This window comes from Cupressus sempervirens, chromosome 5, assembly GCF_028749045.1.
Source record: "Cupressus sempervirens isolate cs-2001-9-10 chromosome 5, ASM2874904v1, whole genome shotgun sequence".
Lineage (NCBI taxonomy): Eukaryota > Viridiplantae > Streptophyta > Pinopsida > Cupressales > Cupressaceae > Cupressus > Cupressus sempervirens.
In genome coordinates, this window is record NC_143122.1 from 640,718,034 (window position 1) to 640,745,272 (window position 27,239).

The following is a 27,239-nucleotide window of genomic DNA, read 5'->3' on the forward strand; positions in this document are numbered from 1 at the left end:
ATGCTAGTTGCCAAAATACAATTGTACGATTGTTCATTCAAAATGACATTGTGCTACCGTGCAGAATCTGGGAGTCAACTAAAGATATATCAATATTAAATAGAATCAAGTAAATAAATTCTCAAGATAGGGAAATTATTCTATAGATTCATATTATTAATTTACAATGGGAAATTCAATTTATAATGTAAGAAAGATCAATTTGAATAGTAGGTTAAATTTAAGCATACAAATACAAATCTGTATCTATAGTTTGTAGCCAGTTGTAGGGTGATATAGTGACCACCAAGTAGTGAAAAGGAATAACTAACGAGGGAATAAAGTTACGGTAACAGAGGCATGAGATCCTGGTGCTGAATCCATTGACGAAGAAGTTGGAGTTGTATCATTTACACTACTCTCTAGAAACGCTGGTCTGCTTGGCAGATCGGTTATCTCCACATCACTTGTTAACATTGACACAATTTGTGTCATAGTTGGACGCAGAGATGGAATGGCCTTTACACAAAGCAGAGCAATCGTTATTACTCTCACGATTTGTTCTTGTGGGTACTCCCCATCCAACTTCGGATCAACCACCTCCAATATTTGCTCCCTCTCGTACAGTTGCCAAATCTACAACCACAAAATTTAACAATGTATTCATCATAATATATGCCTTTGAATATTCATGAACAAACTAATAACAATGTATTCATCATAATATATGCCTTGAATATTCATGAACAAACTAATAAAGAGAAATGATTATTTTTAAAAGAGTTGAGAAGATTGAGAACCACCCATTGCAAAAGAAGTTGAAGAGGATCTGGCAACTTTTGATCTATACACTTTCTTCCACTAAGAATCTCAAGAACCACCACGACGAAACTATATACATCAGCTTTTTCAGTTAATTGCCCTCGAATGACATACTCAGGCGCAGTATAGCCACTGTTTTAAATATATATGTTAGATATGAATAGTTTCAAATCTGCAAACTTGTGATGGATTATAATTGATAGAATATTAGTGCAAGTGCGCTTACATTGTTCCTCCAACTTTGGTGGAAACATGGGATTCCCCTTCAGGATAGAATCTAGCCAATCCGAAATCTGCAATCTTTGGAAGAAATTTATCATCGAGAAGGATGTTTCCAGGTTTGATATCTCTGTGCACTATGCGAACATTTGAATCCTAATGAAGATAGGCGAGGCCTCGAGCTGTGCCCACTATTATATTCATACGTGTTTCCCAATCCAAAAACATCCCTTTCTCTCCTGCAATTTCATATAATGTTACAATTTCATATAAGCGATCAAGTACAAGCAAACCCAACTTCATCAGTAGAGCTTGATTAATCTAAATCATTACCCACCGAAAAGATGTTTGTCAAGACTATTGTTTGACATAAATTCGTAAACGAGCAGGCGTTCATGGCCGTGCGAGCAACAGCCGAGCAATCGAACAAGATTGCGGTGACGAACACTGTTGATCAGCTTCACTTCTGTCAAAAATTCATTCATGACTTGCGTTGTTTGTCTCTCGCTAAGCTTCTTAACTGCAATCAGTGTCCGGCCATCTACAAGTTTTCCCTGAACATAAATACAGTTTAGAATTAGTATCATTGAGGAACCCAAGGAGACAATATTAATATATTGTTCTTTTCAAGAAGACAATATTGTTGTTTTCAAGTTGTATTATAAACCTTATAAACTTCGCCAAATCCCCCCTCTCCAAGCAGGTTGCTCGGATCAAAATTATGAGTTGCATCCCTTAGAGTTTCATAATTGAAAATTGTAACTTGATCCAATGCCTCTCTTGCACGCACATTCTCCTCTGTAGAAAACATTAGACGTTATATTTCAGTCACATTTTACCTGTTCGAGTTGAGTATACGTAAAACAAATCTTATCATGTTACATAATTTGATTATTCTTTATGTACTAATATTTCTAAATTTTAACATACATACATATATTTATATATATATATATATTCAATTTTACCTCATTTCAATATGTTAGAATCTGAAAAGAAATTAGATATAAAATATGCTCTAAATTATTATTATTATACGATATCATAAATTTTCTAAAAAAATTATATTTTTGAATTGAGTATTGTCTGTTGCATCAAATCTTGTTTCTCGTGCAGAAAGAAAAATATCTGGATACAAGTATCTATATATATATATAACTTGAACGAATGTCCTTCAGAAGGAATAACTTTAGTGTACAGATTAATTATATATAAAATAAATAGTAAACCACACCAAATTAAATAGTTACAGGCCAAAATTCCAAATATCTATATATCAATGTTTTTTCAGATTATGATTTTTTTTCGCCTAAGCCATGGCTGAGAATAGTGGAAATTTAAAGCACCTGCTTTAGCGAAGAACGGTATGAAGCCTTCAAACTTCTGACAGCACTGATAATATCTACAAAGGAGAGAAACGCACAACGCCGCGAACAAACCTGCTCCTCCAATGGTTACTACCAATATACCAACTCCGTTCGAATCTGACCCACTTTTATTCTTCTGGGACACTGTTAAACACGAATACAAACCATAGATATATATACGTACGAAAGAAAAACTGATATTTCAATATACTTAACTTGGGGAAGAGATTTAATAGCCATTAGTTTAAACTAGTTATAGTCTATTTGAATTACCGCCACATCAAAAAGTCTTATGGTTTAAAAGAAGTTCTAAACAATGATAGCACATTTACTGATAATTGATCATTTTTTAACTTTCTTAGTTGCTGATATGTTTTTTAAAAGAATATTGCATAACTACCACTGAAAAATTTAGAACATGATATTTTTTACCAGTTCACATTCTAAGCACAATATAGAAAGAGACCTTAAATGTTCAAATGCTAAAATCTTAGCTTTAAACTCTAGAATCACCTAAAGAAGTACACAAAAAATTTGAAATAATTTAACCTATGATTTAAGAGATCTCAATAGAGAAAGTTAAGATAATTGAGTACTGAGAATCTTCCCCTATACAAGTCCAGAACAGAGCATGCTATCAAAAAGAAGTTTGGCGTACCGGTGAGATTATCCGAAAAATAGGGATAATTTGCATGACGCCTAAAACAACCAGCCATCAGAGCATGGGCTTACCGGTTCAGAAGGCAATTCGTCGTAAGACGCTCCCGAGCATCCCTGAGACAATCTTGACGCGTGTCTTTGTAAAGGGTTTTCACGCACTGAACAAGAGCATAGATAGAGTCGAGTGAGCCGACGGCATAACCACCGTTTGTAGAAGCGTTTGCGACACTACAACATGAAGGGGGATTTTAAGACAATATTGGAGATAATTTTTAAATGAATTGTCGTAATTTGAGACAAAAAAAAATGTTGTGTATTGTCTTTAAGTGAGTGTCTTAAACTATTGTCATAAATTATTGTCTTATAAAGACAATAAAGAACAACACTATTATTGTCTGTTAGAGACAATTTTAATTTTGTCTTTATAGAAACTATTGTCTTTCTTAAGATGATTATTCAGAAGACAATATAAAATCATATTATTTAATATAAACTAAAATATAATTAATTCATTCATGTTAAGGCACGATGGACTCGAACCACCATCCCCTGCTTTTAATGCAGGTGCTCGTCCATTGAGCTAGCACCTTTTAAAATAAGGAAAATTAGAAGTCAAGTTTTGCACATACAACCTACAAGAAGGGAGCAAAACAAATTAATTCAATGAGTAGGAACATTGGTGATGAGCTGGACTTTGCATGTGTGTAGACGGTGCTAGGTTCGGTACATTCAAATCTCACACTCAAGGTTGTTTGCTCATCACACAAATGTTTGAACAAATTAGATGGGACTTACTTTTTTAATTGTACACTAAATAAAGCATGATTTCAAATGTTGATTGCACGCTTTTGATAATTTAAAGAAAAGTTGAATTCTAATTTAAAAACCTTTACAGGTATGTTCTCTAAGTGTGTTGACCTGAGGCTTTGAAAATGGGCATGCACATACAACAACAGAGAGATTTTAACTGCAGCTGATCTGGTATACATGTACACCTAATGTGGAAGCAAAGGCAAGCATGTCAACCATTTGTCATCACCACTTATGCCAAGAATGAAAATCGTTAAAAGTAACTAATTTATTAAATCAATTGTAAATCGCTGCATTACAAGAAGACCATTCAACTCCAATTCTAAATATGACAATACACATCAAGTAGAAGTTGAATCTCTCTAGAAAGACCATTCAACTCCAATTCTAAACATGATAATATGCATCAAGTAGAAGTTGAATCTCCTTAGGGAAGTCGAATGGAAGAATTTTTTTAAAAAGAGGGAGCTGCATTCAGTTTTAATAAAAGAGGGAAGTGCATTGAAAATTAGGGAGGCTATTGCGAATGGTTGTGGGTAAAGACAAGGAGATGTGAGGAGGAAGAAAATAGCTAAGAAGGGTGCAGTAAGAGGGAAAATAACCCAATGCCTACAGACTAATAAGTGTGTGGGAAGATGAAAACAGAGGGAAAAAAAAGACAAAAGAATGCATACCAGAAAAAAGAATACAAGACTGCAAGAAGAAGAATCTATGGCTGAAGAAAGATGGATTTTGTTTTTTGTTTGGATTCATCATTGACTAAGGAAAAGTGAATCTTTGTCAAAGACAAATTTTAGAGTTCAATATTTGCAAATGGATGCCATTATAATATAAGTTATTTTTTGCAAGCTTGATCAAATCTCTCTGGATGCACAAGGAATTAAAACTATGAGCAGTTTATATCGAAAACTTGTTGGTTTAAGTCAAGCATTGCCATTCCTATTTGGAGGCTGATGTATGTGAATGGTTTTGACAGGCTATCAACACTAGTTTTTGGTTTTTGGGTCCCTATCACAATAGTAGAATCCATTCAGTCAGATAAAGCAAGTTTTAACTAACCTAGTGCATATTTAGTTCCAAAAGATGATGTTCCAGGCACAGTAGGGAAGATAAAGTTATCAGTGTGATATTTGTAGTCTTCAAGAGGACTTTCCCAATCAAGAATTCCTACACAAAACAATGCATACCCAATCGTAGTCAGTCCATGAAAACAATTTGTAGTAAAGAATTTACTTAGCTTTATTTTAAATAACATAAGATAGAAAAATACTGTCAATGAAAACTTGAAATATATTAGTACCCATGACTTCAAGTTTTTGTACCTTTGATAAAATCACTCCGGTTCCAACATGTTTATTGAACTACCCAAATATATTGTCTAATCCATGAGCTCCAAAACTCTAGCCGTTTTCTTGAATGTAGATCAAATATTTGTCACTTCTAATTGCTGTATATATCCGCTTAGCTCCCCGCAACAGTTCATCCTAAGAGAACACCCACGAAAATCAATTCAACTAATAATTTTGCTGCACTATAATCTAAAAGCATACCACATTTATTTACTTTTACCTCTAACCTCAAAGAAGAGCAATAGAATGGACAGACTGCAGACTCAAGCAAGTTACTGTAAGATCCTCTGTGCTTATTAGCGAACTTAAAAATCTAGAATAGGGAGGTCAGTGAGCTACTCAAAAAAAAATACAATTTAGTAAGATTGAATTCATGAAGCTGCAATAGGCAATGGAAACTTCCTCTAATCTCATAGTAGATGGGGGCATCTAAAGATAAAGTGCGTCTCAGTCCCATCTTGGATATGGTGCAAAGGCGACACACTCATTCCTCTTTGGTCAGGTGGTGATCAATCTGGCAATGAAGTCGAAGTGATCCAACTCTAAAAGACCCCAGGGTGATGTGCAAGGCATGGCTCCAATGTCGACTCAAGTAAGAGGGACGAATAGTAATGCCATCGCAAGTCACCAGAAAATGCTATGAGTAGAAGGCAGTCCAAGGGCATAACCCACCAAGAGGGCTCATCCAAGTCCTAGAGATGTACTACCCAAAAATGTCAAGTCTAATGTGTCCATTCAACTCCTATTGAGAAGGGAGGAGATGGGTGAGAGCATCCAAGGAGAACTGGTATGGTGAAAGATGATTGATGTCAATCCCGATCGAACTCAGTAAGATCGTGGCCTGGGTGTACCAGGAACGAGCCTTAGTTGTCCCCGCCGAGCTCACAATGTCCATAGAGGAATGGTAAAAAAGGTACGAGTACTTGTGTCTAAGATGGTAAATGAACCATCTCGATCAAGACCCAATTAGAATCAAGAATGGACGGTTCCCAAACCACTGCACCAAAAAGAATTGTGGGTCTAACCAAAGATCAATCTAAATATAAGTTTGAGAAATTTGTTAAGGAAATGCTATAGCAGTAAGCTTATGAAATGCAATGAAGTCATTGCTGCATCAGTGATGATAGCACTAGGGCAGCACACTATTGTAGTAGTAACATGTAGTTATAGGAGCTAATGCACTCATTGAGCAGTTCCAAATCAAAAGAAGTAATCAGCAATAAAAGAAACATTAATATAATGAATATTATTGATATCTCATGAAAGGAAACTGTGTGTATAAAGTGACATGACAGTATAATAGAGGTGTTAGCACTGATTAATAATAACATTGGCAATTGCAAGAGATTATTGTTTGATGGACTATATAAGTGCACTGCCTTGAATGACAGTCAACCATGTTTATAGTTAATACTGATGATGATCAGCAAAGTCATATATTATGACAATGTCACCAAATATGCCATTAAAATAGAGATGGCATAAAACCCCAGGATTTACTCACTAAAGTGTTGTGCTAAGAATAAATAAGCATTTACAACAATGATTAACCCACTAACATATCATGCTAAAAAACAATGAGCATTTACAGTACACAAATAAACAAATAGAAATCCCAATGCATTTATTGTAGATTTCTTCAAAATGGAGATGCATGATGGTTTACTAAGTAATAGCATACAAATCAATTATGTCTTGTGGTAGATAACGTCTTCCAAAAGACAATCAACGATAAAAATCAAGTAAGCTATTGTCATTAAAAAGTGCAGGGACAGAAGGTGTTGATAAAACATTCTAAGATTAAAAATAAATTGCCTCGTGTTCATGACTAATGGCTAACATCTTCCCTTGATCTAGCTTGTGTTGTCTAAGGCCTTGGGAACCATGAAACAAAACAATTTTTAGGTCCTTCTCTAAGCTTCATTTTGAAACTGGTGAACCTACATAGAGAAATATAAATAACAATTATAAGGTATTATATGCCATCACTTATAACCAATAACTTGTTTGAGTATTTTTTCCACCTATGAACTACTTTTGTACATGAGAATCTTTCCTTAGCTTTCATAAATTTTCTGATCTTATAATATAAAGGGAGTGGTCCCCAAGAATAAGAAACTAGTGATTAAAGCAAACACATAATTATCAATAATGATGAGTCTATAAGTCTCAAATAAGTGAGTAAAAATCCAATTCACAATATTAAAAAATTATAGTTAACATGAAAGAACATGTCTATAAAACTGCTATTTAGTCATAAATTTATTAGAGATTCATAATATAGAATACCCAAAATGGATTCACCTAGATGCATTCTTCACAAGTTAATAAGATCATAAGAGAAAATATTATCTCTTGATAATATGATATTTTGACTGACATTCAGTGTCTTCAAATTTCAAACTCAACATTTATCATTTGTATTGTCAGTTTATTTTCAGCATGAATAAGACATTGAGACCAATATAAGCTATGAACTCAAGAAAGAATTAAGTCCAAAGGGATTGTGATGACCTGGAATGAAATGCTCTTCACCGTATTCCAGAAAATAGTGTTCTAAAACAATTTAGGGTGCACCTGTGAGAGGAGGACCTAGTTTCATATCTCTATTACTGAATTCAAGAGACCAATTAACATTATTTGAAAACTTGATTAGCAATAAAAGTTCTTGTTTGCTGGAGACTTAAAAGATTTTCACCATTCCCTCCATGACCTCCAATTGCGTAAACAAGACTATCCAACACTACACAAGAAAATTCATAGTGTGCCACATTCATTTATGCTAGTTTGCTCCGTCCAACATACAGTCCAGTACCAAGGGCTTATCAATCTGGCATTTCCTTATGCCAGAATGGAGTTAAATCCTAAAGAAATTTGAAATTCAATCATCTCACGAACTTAAAACTATCTGATCTAAGCGAATTTAACTCCAAATTTAATATCTCAAATGAAATCAAGACTAATCAAATTAGATTGTTTCTTTCCCACAAGTTTGGTAAACTAAACAAGCGTGTTACTTTCCTACAATTTCTAAACACGTCACCCTATATGAGTGGAGCTGCCGAAGAACCACCGTTATATATGCTATATGTCGTAATAGTGCATTTAGATATGTTGAATGCTTCCTTTTTTGGGCATTGTGTGTGTTATCTTGTGAAGTATTTGCATGGGACCTGGTACAAAATTGATGACACCAAGGTTTGTACTCTCAAATTACAGCTATTGATATATTTATAGACATTTTATTCTCTGCAATGTGCAGTAGTGTCAAATTTTATCTTCTTAAATGTGACACCATGCTAGTTGCAAAAGGTGAACATGTAAAATAACTAGACTTTAATGAGAGGGATTAAACTTGTACAATTTTTATCACTTTCTGTTGTCCATATTCATAAAAAAAATCTGGTCCTGCTTTAATTTGCAACTTTAATTGACAGGTACAGCCTGTGGTGATTGATACTGTAATGGCAGAAGGTGCTTACATGCTTTTGTACTCGAGGTTAACAAAAATATTGAATTCTCAGTAGTTTGTCAATGATCTTACATTATCCTTGATTTATTATCAGCTACGTTGGAGTGAAAATATGCTCTAGTGCTTATGCCATGCTGTTTGTTCAGGTCTTCTCCACAACCCCCATATGTGCTAAAGAACGGAACTACTCAAGCTCGCATGCCAGCACCCTTAAATCATCCGAATAATGCTTGGCACATCAACAACAAATGGACAGAATGGAAATTGCAAAATTAACATTATCCAGTTTTCTCCACTGAAGTTAAGAGCTACAAGAATTGATTCTGATATTGTTTGGAGTTTGGATGATTATGCTAATGATGGATGGTTTACTAGTATGTATGGTTTGGATGCATATGGATTCAATCAAGAGAACCTTTCTATAGCCACAACTGACTGGGATGTATACTCAACTTCTAGGGGGTACACAAATTACACATACAACGATACTGGATCTCTCTTTAGTGGCTCAGATGAAGCATCTTGGAGTATAGACAGCTACAGGGATTCAACGAGCATAGAGGGATCATGCAGAGAGAAAATCTGGTTGAATCAAGCTTCATAACTTGTTTCATATCCTATTTATAAAAATCTTGGTTTGGGTTTTGCATTTCCAGTAAACAGATGCATGGTAAATTGACTTATGGAGAGTATCTTGCCTACTTTTTGAAGCTCTGGATGTCAAATAACTCCTTTTTGACTAGATATGTGGTGGTGAATTGATAATTATTTTACCATCCATCTTCCTAGCAAAACACGTTCTTCCTTTTCTAGGATCAATACTCTTACAATTTGACAACTTGGATCAGATATTTCATATTTGTTCTTTGCACTATTGGCTGCAACACTTGGAGTATATCTAGTGCCAATGAAGCACTAAAGGAAAGGATCTATGATAACATCTATAGATTTAAGTTGTTTCAGACTATGTAAGTGTAAATTTGATGATAATTTGAAGGAAAATACAAAAAGACTGGAAAGACAAGTTATTTATTCAACAATTTTCCAGGTCATGCTATTTGTTAAAGAGAAAGAATCTAGAGATGACTGTGTATCATGTAATATATAATATAGTTAAACGAAACCTATTCATTCACACTGAAACCTGTAGATTTTATTACAATAGAGAGAAATCAATAATAGAGAAAGGAATATTATAAAAAAAAATTGAACAACAATATAACCCATTCAATGATCACCATGAAAGGAAAACTGAACTTTCTGTTTTGACAGAGTATACTCTGTTTTTAGAATGGTCAAGAAAAGAAAAATTATGTCGTGTTTATTATTTTACGACATTATTAATGTGAGCTTCTATGTTTTATGTGGTATTTATGACATAAATTTAATGGAATATTTAGTATATTGGCTGATAATATAAACTGTCTCTTTCTTTTTATAATTTTCAATCAATACACTAATTTTTAATTATTACTACCACAACCCTTGATTATCTTAAGGGCAAGTAGCCCTCACATAAGACACATCATGTTTCTTCTCCTTTATGGGAAGGAATACATCGGGGGTCTGAGGACGAAAATCTTAATTCAGAATACCAACAGGCACATTCTAATGACATGAAATCTATATCAGTCCCCCTTCAGACAAATTGTTCCAGAACAAAACACACCTGCAGATCTCCCTTTAGCTTATGAGAATTTATATTTGTCGGTTATCCTGTCAGTTTCTCAAACCCCCCTGGCCTCAAGAGAAGATCAGAAAGGGGCTAAGAGTAGAGGAGACCGAAAATCCAAAAGCACTAAAGCAAAAGATGAGTTAAAGCTACATTTAAGAGTTTGATTTTAAAGTTCATGCATTCATGGAGATATACTAGGGTTGTGTAAAACAATATCAAAATGTCACAAGTTTACATGAATCAAGATTTCTTTAGAGCATATAACTCACTATAAATAGAAGACTGAATATATTATCATAACATATGTAACATATGAGAAATTATTCAAATCATACAGGTCAGTGATAAGGTAAAGAAGCAAAAGCATTGTTATGGAGTTAACAGATTACAGTGAATTAAACCTTTAAGACAGTCCACATGTTTTCAAGTAAATATCACGAATGATGCATAAGAGACTGATTGACATCAAAAGTATATTAATATTATTCATGTGTAAAGCAGTTTTATTGTAATTCAGAAACCATATATAAAATCAAAGAGAAAGGGGATATCGCCGAAATAAGGCAGCAATATTACAGTCAGTGGGAGCAAAAGGTACAGTCACACTCAACCTGGGGTTGTGGTAAAACTATATTTGTTTAAAAAAAAATCTGAGGGTGGTCAATCTACTGATATATGGATAGGTAAAAGAAACATATGTATTTCTCAAGTACCTATCACAGGAATTGTTGATCAAACAACTTCGAAGAAGCTAAAACTTTCAAAGAAACTTTCAAATATGTCGTCACAGGCACCTACAACCATACCAACACCATCTCCAGCTGCATCTCAAATGAACAATATATCTACTTCTAGTAAGCCCATCAAATTCTCAACTAATCAGGACAAAGGTAGGAAGTATACAACACCAACGACCACTATCAATCAGACAAGACAAGGTATTGCATGGTCGACATTTCAAGATCAGGCAGCTGTTAGTTTGGTTTATGATGTTGGCCCTGATTGAGAGCTTGTGAGTGATTTAATAAATCCCAGCTTGCAAATGAAAGTGACATATGCTGAAGTGCAAATATCCCGTACTACAAGTGCAATTGAATACTATATAGAAATCAAAGACTACAACAGTGACATGCAATCTTCATGTTGAGGCTCATTGTCGCAATAATTGGTTTTCTTCACTAGAGCCCGTGTAAGAAGATAACCAAAAATGTTATATTGTATCCAAGTTCACAATAGACCAATTGATTATCATGTGAGACTTTCGCCCAGAAAACCTTGCTCGAAGATTGCCAAACTTCTATTCATGGTTTGAAGGATGCTGACAAACTATGTGCAGAGATATGTAGAAGCTGCAAATACAATTTGTTGTTGTGTTGTCAGCTCTTGCCTACTGACAACCTATTTATTAATGCACTTTCCTTTTTGTCATTGTTCTGATCTCTTGCTTCCACAGTTGCGAGTCTGTGGCACTCTTGCATACGTTTCTCGGACTGCATGGGTTCAAAGTGGAACAATGCAGGACAACATACTATTTGGGAGGCCCCTGAACAAGAAAAAATATAAAGAGGTGATAAAAAATACCTCATTACACAAGGATCTGGAAGATATTCCCTTCAGTGATCTAACTAAAATTGGGGAGTGGTGTTAATTTGAGTGGTGATCAGAAACAACGTATACAACTTGCCCGTGCTCTGTACCAGGATGCTGATATTTATCTTTTGGACGACCCTTCCAGTGCTCTTGATGCTCCTACTGCTACTAACCTGTTTAAGGTTCATAATTGATGTTCATTTTTCTCTATTATATTGCATGGCATTTGTAGGAAAGGAATAGCAAGGAAGGCTTAAAGGATAGCGGTCAAAGATGCCAATTTGTGGGGATGACAAGAGGCACCAATATGCCAGTTTTTTGGGATAGCCTGAAAGTGGTCCATGGATGAGGACTGTTAAGAGCAAACTTTAGACTAGCATGGCATGTGCGAACTTTTGTTTGCTTAATTATGATTTCAAGAAAGAAATTTTGCACAGTTCACCAGTAGTCCCTAAGATGAGTTTCCTAAACTCTAACTCATATGATAGCAGCAAAGCTTTGAAATTTTGTAATTTGTAGCAATTTATCTTGAAGATGCAACCAAAGATACTAGTGCTTTGAAAATGAAATGAAAACATGGGCTCAATCATGGTGGGGTGTATGGCCTATAAGAAGTTAAAAAATTCAAGGCATACATTATACATGCAACATGAGACTCTCTCCTTAAGCTAGAGAAAAGTTTAATATAACTATTTTGAGGGAATTTGAAACTAATGTTATGACAAGCTATTTGTTTTTGGGCCTTTTGACCTTGGATAATCTCCGACAAGCATTATCTCTCATGATGATTGATTATGGCTCAGATGAATCTTTTAATTCAGATGTAGGCAGAGATAATTCGCGAACATTCCTTCTTCATTCTTGCGCATTAATTTCTTTACTTTTTAAGTTCTCATTTTAGGGAGTAGTACAAACCAATCAAAGCTAAAGAAATGAGTATAAATCTGTCATTTGGGAACCAAACAACAGGGATTGCAGATGTTCGACACTTAGTGCAGTGAAAATAAATGAAATACTGATATTTCCCTAAATTGTCTATCATTTTTTCCTCTTTCTATTAATGGATTGTAGAGTGCAACCAAAAATATTGATGCTAAACATATTCACGTAGTTACTTCTAGAAGCACTCTACATCATTATGCTGGAATTTTTGAAACGGGTTCCCTATATAGCTAGAAATGATTGTATTGACAATTTCACACTTTTATGGCCACTTCTTGTTGATTTATGACTTACAAGATTTGTATAATCGCTTGCTATGGCTATGGTTGTGGTAGTCGAATGACAATAACTCACAATCACAAGATTGGGGATCTGATTGATTTGATTGCAAATATCAATTACCTAGGCCAAGAATAATAGACAAATCTGTTAAGGGTTGCCACTTTCCCAATCCTCGCAAAAAGTCCAATGCTTTATCTACTTGGATATAAATCGAAACACAAATCTCACAATGGAAATGCCAAGAATATTTTAATCTTGTGCAACTTTATACAGTTACTTATTGTATTTTACATATTTAAATATATCATTGCAAGAGCATAGAATGTTTCATTCACATCTGTGGTGAAGAGTTCTCCTTGCAATCCATAATTTCCACCTAATCAAAATCTTTTATTTTTAATAGAATTTCAAACAGCAGCCTAACTCAGATTTGACCGTATTGAATTATTTTAATCAGCCCCTATTCTTGACTCTCTCTTAGTGAATCTTCACCGAGTTTACATAGGACTGTAATTCTTATTCACGTCTATTTCTAAAAAGAGATTATGAAGCCTCAAGCTTATATGAGAATATAATTCTATTAAATCTTCATTAAAATTAGTTTTTATTACTTCCACTAGATAAAGATAAGGACTGTAAGTGTTCTACATTAGTTAGAGTGGAGCAGAATAGTCTACACCATGTAAGAATTCACCAGAAATATAAGCCTCCAAAATTGCAAATTGAAATATGAGTGAAGCAATGTTAGCAAGAAAATGGGGGAACACAAACCAAAGTCTGAGCAGGCAATTTTTCTATGTTGTATTTATACTCCAAATGCAGTAGTATGAGATAGCTTATCAACCTCACCAACTATTATAACTGCACAACACAGTAATTTATATTTTCATATTATTAAATTAAATTATTAAAGGGATCAAAATAATCTGACAGGAAGAGAAGATGGTATTACAAAAATTGCAAAATACAATGTGAAGGAGCGGATTTTAAATTAGTGAGTTCAAAGCTCAATACTGTATTCATCACAGTCAATTACGGACTTCCAAGAAATTTATAAAACTGGGCGTCAAATTCACAGAGGTCTTTTTGGCACTAACCATACAGGCTCTATGAAATCTAAGGCAAGCTTGAGCCATATGCAATCTCAAACCATTATATTAATCTGATGAGATATTACCAAAAAATTAGTGGATCATCAAGATAAACTACTAGGCTATCTCTGTTGCTTAGGTCACACGAGGTTGAGATATTTTGTTTAAAAACCTGTAAAAACCTGTGCATCAAATCTTCACTTGCTTGACTGAGAAAAATTACATGCTAAACTTTATGCCTATTTTCTTACTGGAAGTTGCAGATCTAGCAGTTTTTCTACACAGGTTGAGGCATGTAAGCTAACTGATCCATATATATTATTTTGCAGATCCATTTTTGAAACTATAAGCATTTGGGGGTTTTGCCTATTTGGTCTCTAAGAATGAGGAGTAGAATACCCATTTTGTGAAGATGGGCAAGGGATCAGGAAAGGGCGCGTCTGTCAGCAACACTGTTCTGAAGAGGATTATACTGAGCTATACCTATGTGGGCATCTGGATCTTCTTGACTTTCACTGTGATTGTATATAAAAAATACATTTTGGATAAGAAGATGAATAACTAGTCTTCTCCTATTAGTTTGACAATGATCATCATGGCATTCTGTTCGGCTCTGGCTATTCAATTGGTCATCTTCAAAAAAATTGTTGAGTCAATTTGGATGTCCAAGGAGTTCTATTTGTCCTCCATTGTTCCCATTGGAGCTTTGTATTCAACGAGTCTTTGGTTCTAAAATTTGGCCTACATTTTTCTGTTCATGTCATTTTTCCAGATGATAAAAGCCAGGACACCTATGGTTGTGTATTCTATTGGGGTTGGGTTAAATAGGGATCCTTTCAAGTCCAATACCATGGCAACATGATTCAGATTTTTGTTGGGGTGGCTATTATAGCCTATGGAGAGGCCAAGTTTAATTCACGGGGTGTGATGCTTATGTTTGGCGCAGTTTTTTTTTAGGCTACAAGGTTGGTTTTGATGTAGACCTTGCTTATATCAAATGGCATAACCCTCAATCCCATTAGGACACTCATTTATGTCGCTCCTTGATTTCTTCTATTTTTTACCATCCCATGGTTGTTTGCTGAGTTCCATGTGCTCAAGGAGACCTCAACCTTCCGCTTTGATTGCTTCATCTTTTGCACCAATTATCTCTGTCACTCTGCCCTTAAGCTTATCGTTTTTCTTCTGATCGGAAATAAATCAACTTTGACAATGAATGCAGCTAAGGCTAAGGATTGGTTGCTGATTACCTTCTCTATGGGAGGGTTCACAGATACCAAAGTTTGATGTTTACTTTTTGACAGACCTAACTCTCCAAGGGCTGAGAAATTTAATTGCAACTAACCTAGTGGATATCTATGCAAAATAAGGAAGTAGAGACAAGACATTTGCTGTTTGACAAAATGCCTAAAAGAAATGTTGCAATATGTATTGCCATGATTGCAGGGTATCCACAAAAAAGATTTTTTGAAAACGTGAAAGGAAAACTTGACATCATTTATCAACATCTTCACAATATGTCCCAAAATGGGAGCTTTGGAATACAATATAGGCATCCATCAAAGCATGAAATATGGATTAATTTTGTCAAATGGTGTTGTTGCTACTGCCTTGGTAGACATGTATGCCCAATGTTAATGTAGGTACGCTCTGATACCACTAATGTAGGTACGCTCTGATACCACTGATAGAGGGCCACACCACCCTTAACCACTCACAATCAAGAAAACAACAATATGGAGACCAATAAAAAAAATGCTTCACAAGAAATTTTATTGCACTTGAAGATCCTTACAACACCCACAAGATGATATCAAGCTTCTCCTTGAGCTTCCACTCCTCGAGCTTCTCCTTGAGCTTCTACTCCTCAAGCTTCCCCCTTGAGCTTCTACTCCTCAAGCTTCCCCCTTGAGCTTGATTACAAATGATAATAAGCCTTGCTTAAATAGGCACTTCTAACCCAAGACATTACAAACACAATCAATGTGGGATAAAAGGTAAATACAACTATCTTTAAATAAATATTAAATTCCCACCCAAATACAACTAAGCCCCCAACAAATATTAAATACATGATTTATCGAAAACCTTCTAGAATTTCCACCTACACACCTCGATTAATGGAATGACAACTATTTTTCTTATTTTTCTATTTTATGCCATCTATGCACCTCGAAAATAAAAATTCCTCTTTTTTTTTCTTTTTCTCCTTTTTATTTTTTATTATTTCTCCTCTAATTTTCGTCACTTTCTCTCCTCCAATTTTTTTTTATTTTTTTATTTTTTTAAAATTTTTTTTAAATTTTTTTTTTTTTCCAATAATTTTCCCATGCAAGATGCTCCTGCATCAGACTCCCCCGGTAGATAGAAAAGTGTGTCCCACACTTTGACGCCAAAAGAAAGATCTACCACCATCTTCATCTTCACCAAAGGCTTCCACCTCAATAGGGACAACAAAACCACCATGCAAATCTTCCACATATGCATCACTCTATCAAACACCAGAATCTCAACCATCCAATCAGCATGCTCACTCCCAGGAACAAACTGAACATAATTCTTCATCAACAAACCCTCATTCACATCAGCAACAACAAACTTCATATCAGCACCAACATGTAGATCTCCATCAATACATGCGAAACTCTCAAAACAAACAACCTCATTGCTCACAACAAGATGCTCTGCAATACATAACTCACCTCCAACAATTGGATCATCCACGACCAAGTGTTCTGCAACATACAAGTCACCACCAACATCAACTAGATCATCCATGACCAAATGCTCTGCAGTCTCCATGTTAGACTCAACCAACTGATCATGAAAACCAACCTCTGTCCCAACATCAGCAAGGTTAGGAATATCCTCAGCAACAACCTCTAGTTGCTTTACAGGTTCTACATCAGGCTCCACAAACTGATTAGCAAAACCATCCTCTTCCACCTTGACCTTCTTAGCTTTAGCATCCAATCGAGCAAACATCTTAGAAAAATTCCTCTCTACTATATCATGGATTTTAGCAATCATCTTAGGGTTCAATCCTCTTGGAGCCATCTTCCAAGATCTTCGTAAATCCTCTGCAACAAATCCTTCCCACGCTCCTTGTGACAACCAAATTGTTTGCAAGTTAGATCGCAACCTGCCACCTCGCACGAACAATCAAGAACCACATCACAAGTCTAGGACAATGGATTTGTAATCCACCAGCTCTGATAAACTTCACCCAACCAAGGTCCTGGTACAAACTGCCTCACACTTCGGCGATCTGCTTGTACACTCAGGATCTCCTGCTCTGATACCACTTGATGTAGATACGCTCTGATACCACTAATGTAGGTACGCTCTGATACCACTGATAGAGGGCCACACCACCCTTACCCACTCACAATCAAGAAAACAACAATATGGAGACCAATAAAAAAAATGCTTCACAAGAAATTTTATTGTACTTGAAGATCCTTACAACACCCACAAGATGATATCAAGCTTCTCCTTGAGCTTCCACTCCTCGAGCTTCTCCTTGAGCTTCTACTCCTCAAGCTTCCCCCTTGAGCTTGATTACAAATGATAATAAGCCTTGCTTAAATAGGCACTTCTAACCCAAGACATTACAAACACAATCACTGTGGGATAAAAGGTAAATACAACTATCTTTAAATAAATATTAAATTCTCACCCAAATACAACTAAGCCCCCAACAAATATTAAATACATGATTTATCGAAAACCTTCTAGAATTTCCACCTACACACCTCGATTAATGGAATGACAACTATTTTTCTTATTTTTCTATTTTATGCCATCTATGCACCTCGAAAATAGAAATTCCTCTTTTTTTTCTTTTTCTCCTTTTTATTTTTTATTATTTCTCCTCTAATTTTCGTCACTTTCTCTCCTCCAATTTTTTTTTTTTTTTTTTTTTTTAAATTTTTTTTTTTTTCCAATAATTTTCCCATGCAAGATGCTCCTGCATCAAATGTGGAAGCATAGACATTGATAGAATGCCTCAAAAAGATGTTATTGTTTGGACTGCATTGATAGTAGGATCTCACTAATTAGGGACTACATTATATGAAATATTATAGAAAATTCCTGACACAATCTCAATAAATAACAGCTGAACGTCTATAAGAAACTGTACTCCAAAGTCACCCAGAGGTGCATTAATGTAGATTGCCTACACAATATGAAAGCTTAACATCTACATGAAATTGTAGCCAATAGTCACCTAGATGTATACAAATACAAGATGCCTACATAATAACATCACTTTGAATCAGGGTACAATAAGAAATCAACAAAGGTACAGTTATGTTACATTAATAAATTAATTAAAATCAGTGGAAGATATGTATAGAAGGCAGTCATCGAAAGATCATTTTGAATTACAGTGCAAGAAGATGAGTAATTTTATGGTTGTCTATTTTATCCTCACAGTTTTGGTCTTCAACCTCTATAAATTTAAGCCATTTTATATTCTCAAGGTTGAGAAACACTACTAGCACAACAGTGCTCATTAAGAACTTCATAACACTTCAACTCAATAATCACAATTGACTATAACCTCTAGAAAAAGGTGAACCCAAATTGTCTCTTAACAGAGACTCTACCATCTCCACTGATAAAGGTTCCTCGATATGCTTTTGTATCAAATTTAATAAACAAATTCCAAGTTGTGAGAGGATTCACCATCAAGGTGAAAATGCTTCAACCTTAGCAACTTTTAGAATGAAAAACAATTACAGTGCATTGATTTGTCATCAAGATGAACAAAAATAATCATTGTTCATTGACCATGAATAAAGAATCAAATACTAATGGGTAGCTCTTACACCTATTTGGATCTGGGTGTTGGTGTTTTAAGGAACATGTTCTTAAAAACCTTTGATTGTTAGTAATTAGCAAGAAACTTTTCAATAGTTAATCCATCTTCCAATATTTTGATTATTGATGTAAACAGGGAATTGCTCCTTGTTTTTTAATGGAGATTCAACTTTTTTGCCTAGTCTCTTTGGTTAACAACCAAGGACTGAGGGGTATCCATTCTGCCAAATTCGCCCGGGGTATGATCCCGGCCTCATCCCTTTTAGATGTTGGGGGCCTTGCACTCAAGAAGACTTGATCCCCTGTGGGCTCTTTGTGAGCCTTTCAACTTCACAAGTAGACCAAAGGCCCTTTGACGGAATTGCTCCTTTTTCATATCATAGTCTTTTGTACATTCACATTTTCTATAATGGATCTTTGACTACAACAGAATCTATTAAACCCTTGATAGTATGAAATAATGAAGCTAAAATATTGGTAGTGTTAGAATGTCTGAGTCTTGCAATTAGATGAGGAACAGGGAAGTTAATGCTACCAAAGATTCACAAATAAACATTGGAGCATCACACAGTTTCCTTCCAAATAAACACAAGCTATATGTTGTTAAATATGAAGGCCTTAAGGATTCTTACAACTCTTCAATCACACAAAATGATTTTAAAATATGAGCAGACAACTCAATTAAAATGTGCGACCATTTGCACTCTCTAAAATGGCTCTTACATATGAAAGATGGAGAATCCATACCTAACTGAACATGGGTTTCTTTGTAATCCTTGCTGTAAATTGTGGCATGGAAAAACTGAAAAAGAATAAACCTCAAATTAGTAAATGATTAATAATCAATTGACAATGTTGTACTATATAAAAATTTATTTATTGACATAATCAATAAAAAAATGAAAATACAAACCTGTACTTGTTATAATATTACCCACTATTCAAAGAGCTCGAATAACAACAGATGAAGAGGGATGATTGTATGCATACACACACGTCTGTTTTTAGTGCACGTCATAAACATGTATTAGCAATTCAAACATAAAGGATAAATCTAACAATACAACCTCTCACCAGCTTTCAACAATCTTCAAAAACTATGATAAATTTAATAATAATTTCCTGTAACCAAATTAATACTTTGGTATAACTTTGTTTAAAAGTTCATTACATTAATTATTAGTAAACCAAAAAGATTTTGGAGGACGAATGATAATTGTTGAGATACAACTATGGTGGAGTATAATGTCAAACCTCAAAACAGAAAAAAGATCATAAATAATTCCTATAACAGAGCATAATTGCACAAAATCTAATGATGACTTAAACCTAAAAAGCATTTCAGAGAGATTCAACTTCTCAGTTTTATTGAACAAATACACCAGCCACATTTAGAATATAGTTTAATGGAGTCAACAAGCACCGTCTACTTTGAAAGCTTTGCACACGGCATGGGCATCAATTTACTTCACATAAATTAAAGATGTCGAAAGGAAGTGTCATTAGGTCAGTGGCATCAATTTTTTGCATACTCTTCAATGATACCATGGTTTTGTTAGGGTAAAAGCATCAAAACATAAGGTTGTGAATAACACCTCTCAAAACAAAATCAAAGTTTCCTCTAAAATAACATAAGAAACATAGTGCATATAAAGATGGGGCAGTTTTCTAATCTTCCTAAGACATGGGAGTGACTATATTCCAAAAAATCAATTAAAGCATATAGTGCCTTCGCAAGGAACAGAGATGCGATTGTATTGGAAGCATGTTTAACAATTTTTAAACAAAAAATTACAAAACATCATTTTTAATGTTAGAAATATATTGAAACAATGTAACACCCAAACAATGATAAAGAAATCCAAGAGGAGAACACTAATGAAAATGTAGAATCCACCAGAACATAAAATTTTGGGGACAAGCAACACTGCTACTAGACATGCCAAAGAAAGTGACCTCATGGTTCAAGAACCTAAAATAAAAACTACCTGTTGAGGACCTCCATGATGCATAGATAACCATCAGACCTCGCGAGTATAATAGCATAGAATAGGCCCCCTCCACTTTGTCCATTATTGTTTAAGTACTGTGTTAAGTGCTACTTGTCATGCCCAAACTACGAGGGCAAAAACACACACAAAACTTCTTTTTTTTTAAAAAATAAAATGCACTAAGATGATAAGGTTATGCTCATAGTTAGGTAAAGGTTTTCTACACTATTAAATTAATACTCTCGTTATAAAGTTAATATCGATCATTATTTACATTCTTACATTAACTTACAACAATAAGAAACAATTATTTAAATGACAATGTAAATGTATTCGAGTTTGGATTCATTGAAAGTATATAATCAAAATCAACTATAAAACTCTTAGACAATTATCGTTTTACAAATTAACCGATATTTTAAGGAAAACAATTTAACTAGAATTAAAACTGAATATATGTATATCAAATTTATTAACTTTAAACTTTACAACTGTCTTAACATATTAATAAACCATCAAAATCTTACTAAATTTAAATTTAATGAAATAAAAACTAAATACAAGCAACAAAACTATACTAATTTTAAACTAAAATTCTTTTCGAATTAACATATATCTTTAAAATAATTATCAAATAAACAAACATAATATAACTTAATTTTTTTTAAAAACTAAATTTCTTTAAACATTAAACAATTTTAATAGACTAAGCTAAATTTACAACTAATTAATTAAAAACTTAAAAACAAATACTTAAAACAATTAACATTAAAAACAAACATAATAACAATTAACTAAAATTAATAATTAACTTAAAACTAACTAACTTGACACCTATACTAACATGCTAAAGTTAAAATAACTTAAAATTTAAACTAATTTAACATTAACCCCTAACACTCAACACCTATACTAACCCTACTTCCCCCTAAGCCCACCCTACTCTAAACCCTATAAGCCCTTGGGCAAGCGCTTCCCAAGCGCTGTCCTTGGGACAACACTTAGCCCCATACTGACAAGCACAGGCCCTAGCAAAGGTGGGCGGCTCAGCTGAAACAATGCAAGGGAACATGAGTAAAGTCAAGGTTAAATGCTATTTATATTAAACACAAACCTATGATACTTCCCCCCCCATGCTGAGCGCTCAATTAAGGAATGAAGATGGGATGGGACATGGGGGCAGGGTGACGTCACCCCCCCCCCCCCCCCCCCCCCCCCATGTAGATCTTGACTAGCACAAACAAAACTTATTTCATAAACCTTTTTAAAATTTGTTAGCTCATAACTGCCGCCCAAGGAGAGAGTAAAACATTGAAAGAATAAAGTTTTGTAGGTAGAAAGATATTTAGGGTATTAGTATAATATCTATTAGTTATTCATAATATTTTTTATTGATTATAAATTTCGAATTTAAAAACAAAAACAAGGAATCACAGAGAATATTCTCTGTTGCACAAGTAAATTTAATTCTTACTTCCATGCAAAATCCAGAGAGCATTTTGCTCTTGGGAGAGATTTTTTTTTTTTCTTTAGCTTAATTTTTTTTTTTAAGTAAAGATTTACAAGCAATGTATTTGATTTTTCTAAAAGGGGTATTATAATTTTATGTTCTTAATGGCTTTAAAACATAAGTTCAATAGTTTATTCACAACAATACCATATTTATTTGATCTTCTAATAGGTACAAAATTGAATTGAAATATTAATCATATCCATCTTCCATTCTTAACATACTTAAACTCAAAATTTGCATAATTGAATGTCATCATTTTCATCCTATTTTTGATATGCATCCATCTAAACTAAAATTACGATTAAATCACATGATAGACAATTATACTCAAACACCAATTATATTGGCAAACCTGATTCAAAGGCTCAGCCGGGAAAGAATCAGGAAGAAAACCTGGCTTCGTTGCCAATCCAACAAAGATTTGAGATACAAATTACATAGGATTTCAATTATGAATTACAACACTTAAATGAAATTTCCTTCATGACCCTCAACAAGGGTTCCATATCCAATTCTGCAACACATTTCTACGAACCGTGGAGGAAACAAACTCTGAACAGGTGATAACAAGCATGACCAAGAAACAAATCAAACAAGCATATTCATACAAGATTTTCACTATAAGATTCACAATGAATCAACACTAAGGAAAGGTGGATTCTTCCAACCAGAAGAAGTCAAGCACAACACCAAACAGATGCCCAATCGGGGCTATTAACCAAGAACTTCCGTTCTTCCATTTCAACATACCATAATCATACAAGGTTTGTGCTGACAGGTAGGGGCCCATAACACCCTACCCTTTTCTCCCTCTTCTCATCCTAAAAAAAGACTCTACACTAGTTGGAGTCTAACTAAACAGACATTTCCCAAAATTGGTCACTTCTGCCCTCTCCAAGAGTGAGTAATACCAAAACACCCATGCAAGAAAAAATCTCAAAATTGCAACCATAAACAAGAAAGGAAATCATCCAAAAATAACATGGTTTTCAAAGCTTCCCAACATACCCACAAACATACAACCATTGAAACAACAACAAGGTAGCACAAGCATGAAACAAGAATGAAATCTGAACAAGGGAGATAAGAATTCCAACCTTCACAAAGAGGTAATGGCAATGAACAAGTTTGAGTAGAGCTTCCCTTTCCTTGCTTCAATCTTCAAGAACTCCTCTCTAAATGTAGAGATTGGGTAACAACCTCCACCAGTCCAAGGAGGGCCTCTAAATAAGCCTCCAACTCAACCACCCAAAAGGAGCAATAACTACTTTCACCCACTAGCAATTCTAGAAACTCCTAACTCAACCTACACTATGGTTAAACCCTAAGAGGAGGTGGGGTGATGAAACTCATGGTAGCCACTTGCAATTTTCGCACAAAGGCAAAAAGAGACTTTTTGAGTGGCCTCAAAAGTCAAAAAAAGAGGCTTAGGAGTTGAAAAAGACCCCTAACCCATGCCCATACCCTTTGGGTATAAAAATTTCATGTTATAAAGCCTTAGGGATAGGTTTAGAGCCAAACAAAAGCTAAGAAATAATTATGACCAACAACTCTAAAATGCAAATTAAGCACTAATCCGGATTAGGGATGACTAACCCTGATTAAGAACTCAATCGGCAAACTGACACTAACTTAAACCAACTTAGGTCCAAAGGTAACACAACTAACCCTAATCGGCATACTGAAGAACATAACCAATTTACGAGTGTCAAGCGACACTAAAAGAACATAATTACGAACATTAACATTCACTGAACATAGAAAGATACATTCATACATCTCACAATACAATACGTGAATTACGAACAACAAGGTTTCCAAAATTAGCACATAGAGATCAATTTTGTTCCTCCGTAGGGTTTCTCGACTAAATATCTGCACACTCATTGCACACATCAGTAGTCCCGTAAAATCACATGTACATAAATGTATACGTATCAGAAATTTACATAAATTAAAACATACATCAATAAAGGTTTCTTCATCCTGCTTAATTCTTAACCATTTAAAATCTCTTAAATCAAAGTCTCCATCCTACATTTACTGATTTCATCAACATACATATGCATAAAACATTAAATGACGAACCTTAAATATCTAAAAATAGCATCACTCAACATAAAATAATACGATATGTTCAAGTGTCTGATAATGTCTCAACGTCTCGAGTTGTGAGTAACAAAAAGATAACGTAACAACTAAGGCTACGAAGGGTCGGGGCGAGGCCTCACACTACTTCAACGAGGCATGTGGGAAGAGGCCTGTAAATTACAATATCTACTAGAAGCTAACTATGTAGAGGACCCATGAGGAGGATCCCTACCTCCGACTAGTACCACTAAATGGGGTCAGAGCGAGAATGAAAGCCAGCTACTATTGTTAGTATTATTCATGGATTTTGCTACCCACCAAACTTTACAGTCAAGGTTTTATCACCAACCTCTATAACTTTATCCCTCAGCTTGGTGGATAAAGCATGAGCTCAGGGGTTTCATCTATGGCATAATTGAACATGTGACTCTGATTCCTGACTCCAATCTCCTCTGACCTCTTTGTCAGATGACCATTTCATGTTGTGGGCAATATCGGGTTCTCCTATTCAATGTTTCAATGCACCCTACATTTGTCTACATCAAAACCCACATTATGAAACAAAAACCCCAATTTTTTTATAGGTCTGGTGGACAATTTTCTATAAATCTGTGTTGGTTTTGTGGGTCATCTTCAGCACAGAAGCCTTGTTCAATTGCAAGGCTAGTGCGGGAAGCTCAAACAGCTATTTATTGCTTACGAGTACATGTCAAATGGAAGCCTGGACAAATTCATATTCTCAGATCTAGAGGAAATAATGTTAGTACTTTCCTAGGACTAAAGGTACGCAATTCTGAAGGGCGTCGCTGCAGGGCTGTTATATCTTTACAAGTAATGGGAACGTAGGGTGGTTCACAAAGATGTTAAATCCAGCAATGCTTTGCTTGATTCAGAGCTCATTGCAAAACTTGGTGACTTTGGGTTTGCTGATTTGTATGATCACACACAAAATCCTCAAACAACTCAGGTAGTGGGGATTGCTGGGTACATGGCTCCAGAAGTCACAAAAATAGGGGAAGTTGCTCCACGATTTGATTAATTTGATTTTGGCATTGTTTTGCTCGAAGTTGCATATGGCAGGGCATGGTAGGGCATCCCTACCCCTACAATAATAGGCTACTGGCCCCTACCCCTGCAATCCTATGGCAAAGAGGATCGACAATAGATTATTGTAGGGTGTAGAGAAGCGATTGAAAGAAATACAGCTCCATGGCGAGGGAGAAGTTGTGATCGGGAAGATAGCTGCCATCCTTGTTGGCTGGTAGAGTGCTGAAGACCTGGTAGCCTTTCTTTCTAACAATAGGGGAGATTGTGCATGCATGCATGGTGCTGAGGCGCATAGAATTGTCCAAGGGTAGTGAACAGATTATATTGCTGGATTGGGTGAAGGATCTATATGAAAATGGAAAAATCTTGCTCTCAGCTGACCCCAATCTTAAGGGTTTGGTGCCAAGGCAATAACGTCCACTAACGCCTCTCAGTTGGGATTGCAAGCTGTATAAAAGATACCTTGCAGATAAAAAGACAAGGGAACGAATAAACTAAGAAACCCTAAACATTTCTAAACTCTACAAACTTGCAGAAAAATGAATATACAATGAGGTATAACTTACAAACGTACCAGGATTAATCGTGGCAGCTACACGGCATGAGCAGTTATTAAAGTTTCCAGACACAACAAGATCGCCTGCTGCAAGGCACATAATATGACTCCACACAGAACTGCTCAAGACGATTCCTAATGTAATAGTTTCCCCCCACCATGAAAACCATCCTTGCCGCTGATAACTCCATTTTGATAATTTTGTAGCACGAGTACCGCTAGTTTCTATCCTGCACATCTCAATGCGTTCCATCGTGAGTTTAGGGTCGCGAGAACGGGAAATGAAGTGAAGTTAAGTACCGTGTATCTTTTATCGACATGATTTTCCGTATTGTCTTTATTTAAAACAATTAAAATATAATATAAATAAAGAAATATGTTAAAGACAAAATTGATATTTTGTCTTTAACTAACGTCTTTAGTAGCGCTAGTGTGTAGTAGTGCGATGACCTCAGTAGCTTGTGCGCCGTGTTTGAGAAATCTACAGACTCGGTGGCCGAGGAACAATTCTCACTATCTCCACCGTCCACTCCCTCATTGAAGAAACTGTTATTCTCAAACCGTAGAAAGCAGCCGTCAAGATGAAGCTTTGCTCCGTTAGATCTTGGGTAGACTTGTTTCAGTTTCGCCTTTGCTGCGTTGAAGCACTGTAAACATTCACTGGTCGTGAGATATTCTCTGCACTGAGCAAGTCCGAAGGCTGGATCTGTCGTGCCGTTGTCGATGACTGAAGTGGCGACATGGGATCCACTAATATGCGAAGATAGATTTGAGGCAAGCGATTCATAAACAGCAGCCTGATTGTTATTGAAAGTGGTAACATTTGTGCAGGTCCTGCTTATAATCTCGCTACATCCGGAGCCAAGGTAAGTGATCTGCGGGTCATCTGCTGCTGAAACCACTGCAACTGCGATTATACTGCCCACAAATAATACTACGCTGCTAATTTCTGACAT

At 35.3% G+C, this 27,239-nt stretch overlaps 2 pseudogenes across 1 annotated transcript; one reads left to right on the forward strand and one right to left on the reverse strand.

Moving 5' to 3' along the window:
• Positions 1–127: 127 nt before the first annotated feature.
• Positions 128–27,239, reverse strand: LOC149557540 (cysteine-rich receptor-like protein kinase 2; annotated as a pseudogene). The gene is made up of 9 exons (XR_016364890.1): positions 26,734–27,239; positions 24,913–24,918; positions 3,046–3,275; positions 2,367–2,531; positions 1,688–1,818; positions 1,358–1,574; positions 1,028–1,259; positions 783–933; positions 128–615 (listed from the first exon to the last, which is right to left on the reverse strand). The product of XR_016364890.1 is annotated as a cysteine-rich receptor-like protein kinase 2 (transcript).
• On the forward strand, positions 14,671–15,545 carry LOC149557541 (putative sugar phosphate/phosphate translocator At2g25520 pseudogene; annotated as a pseudogene).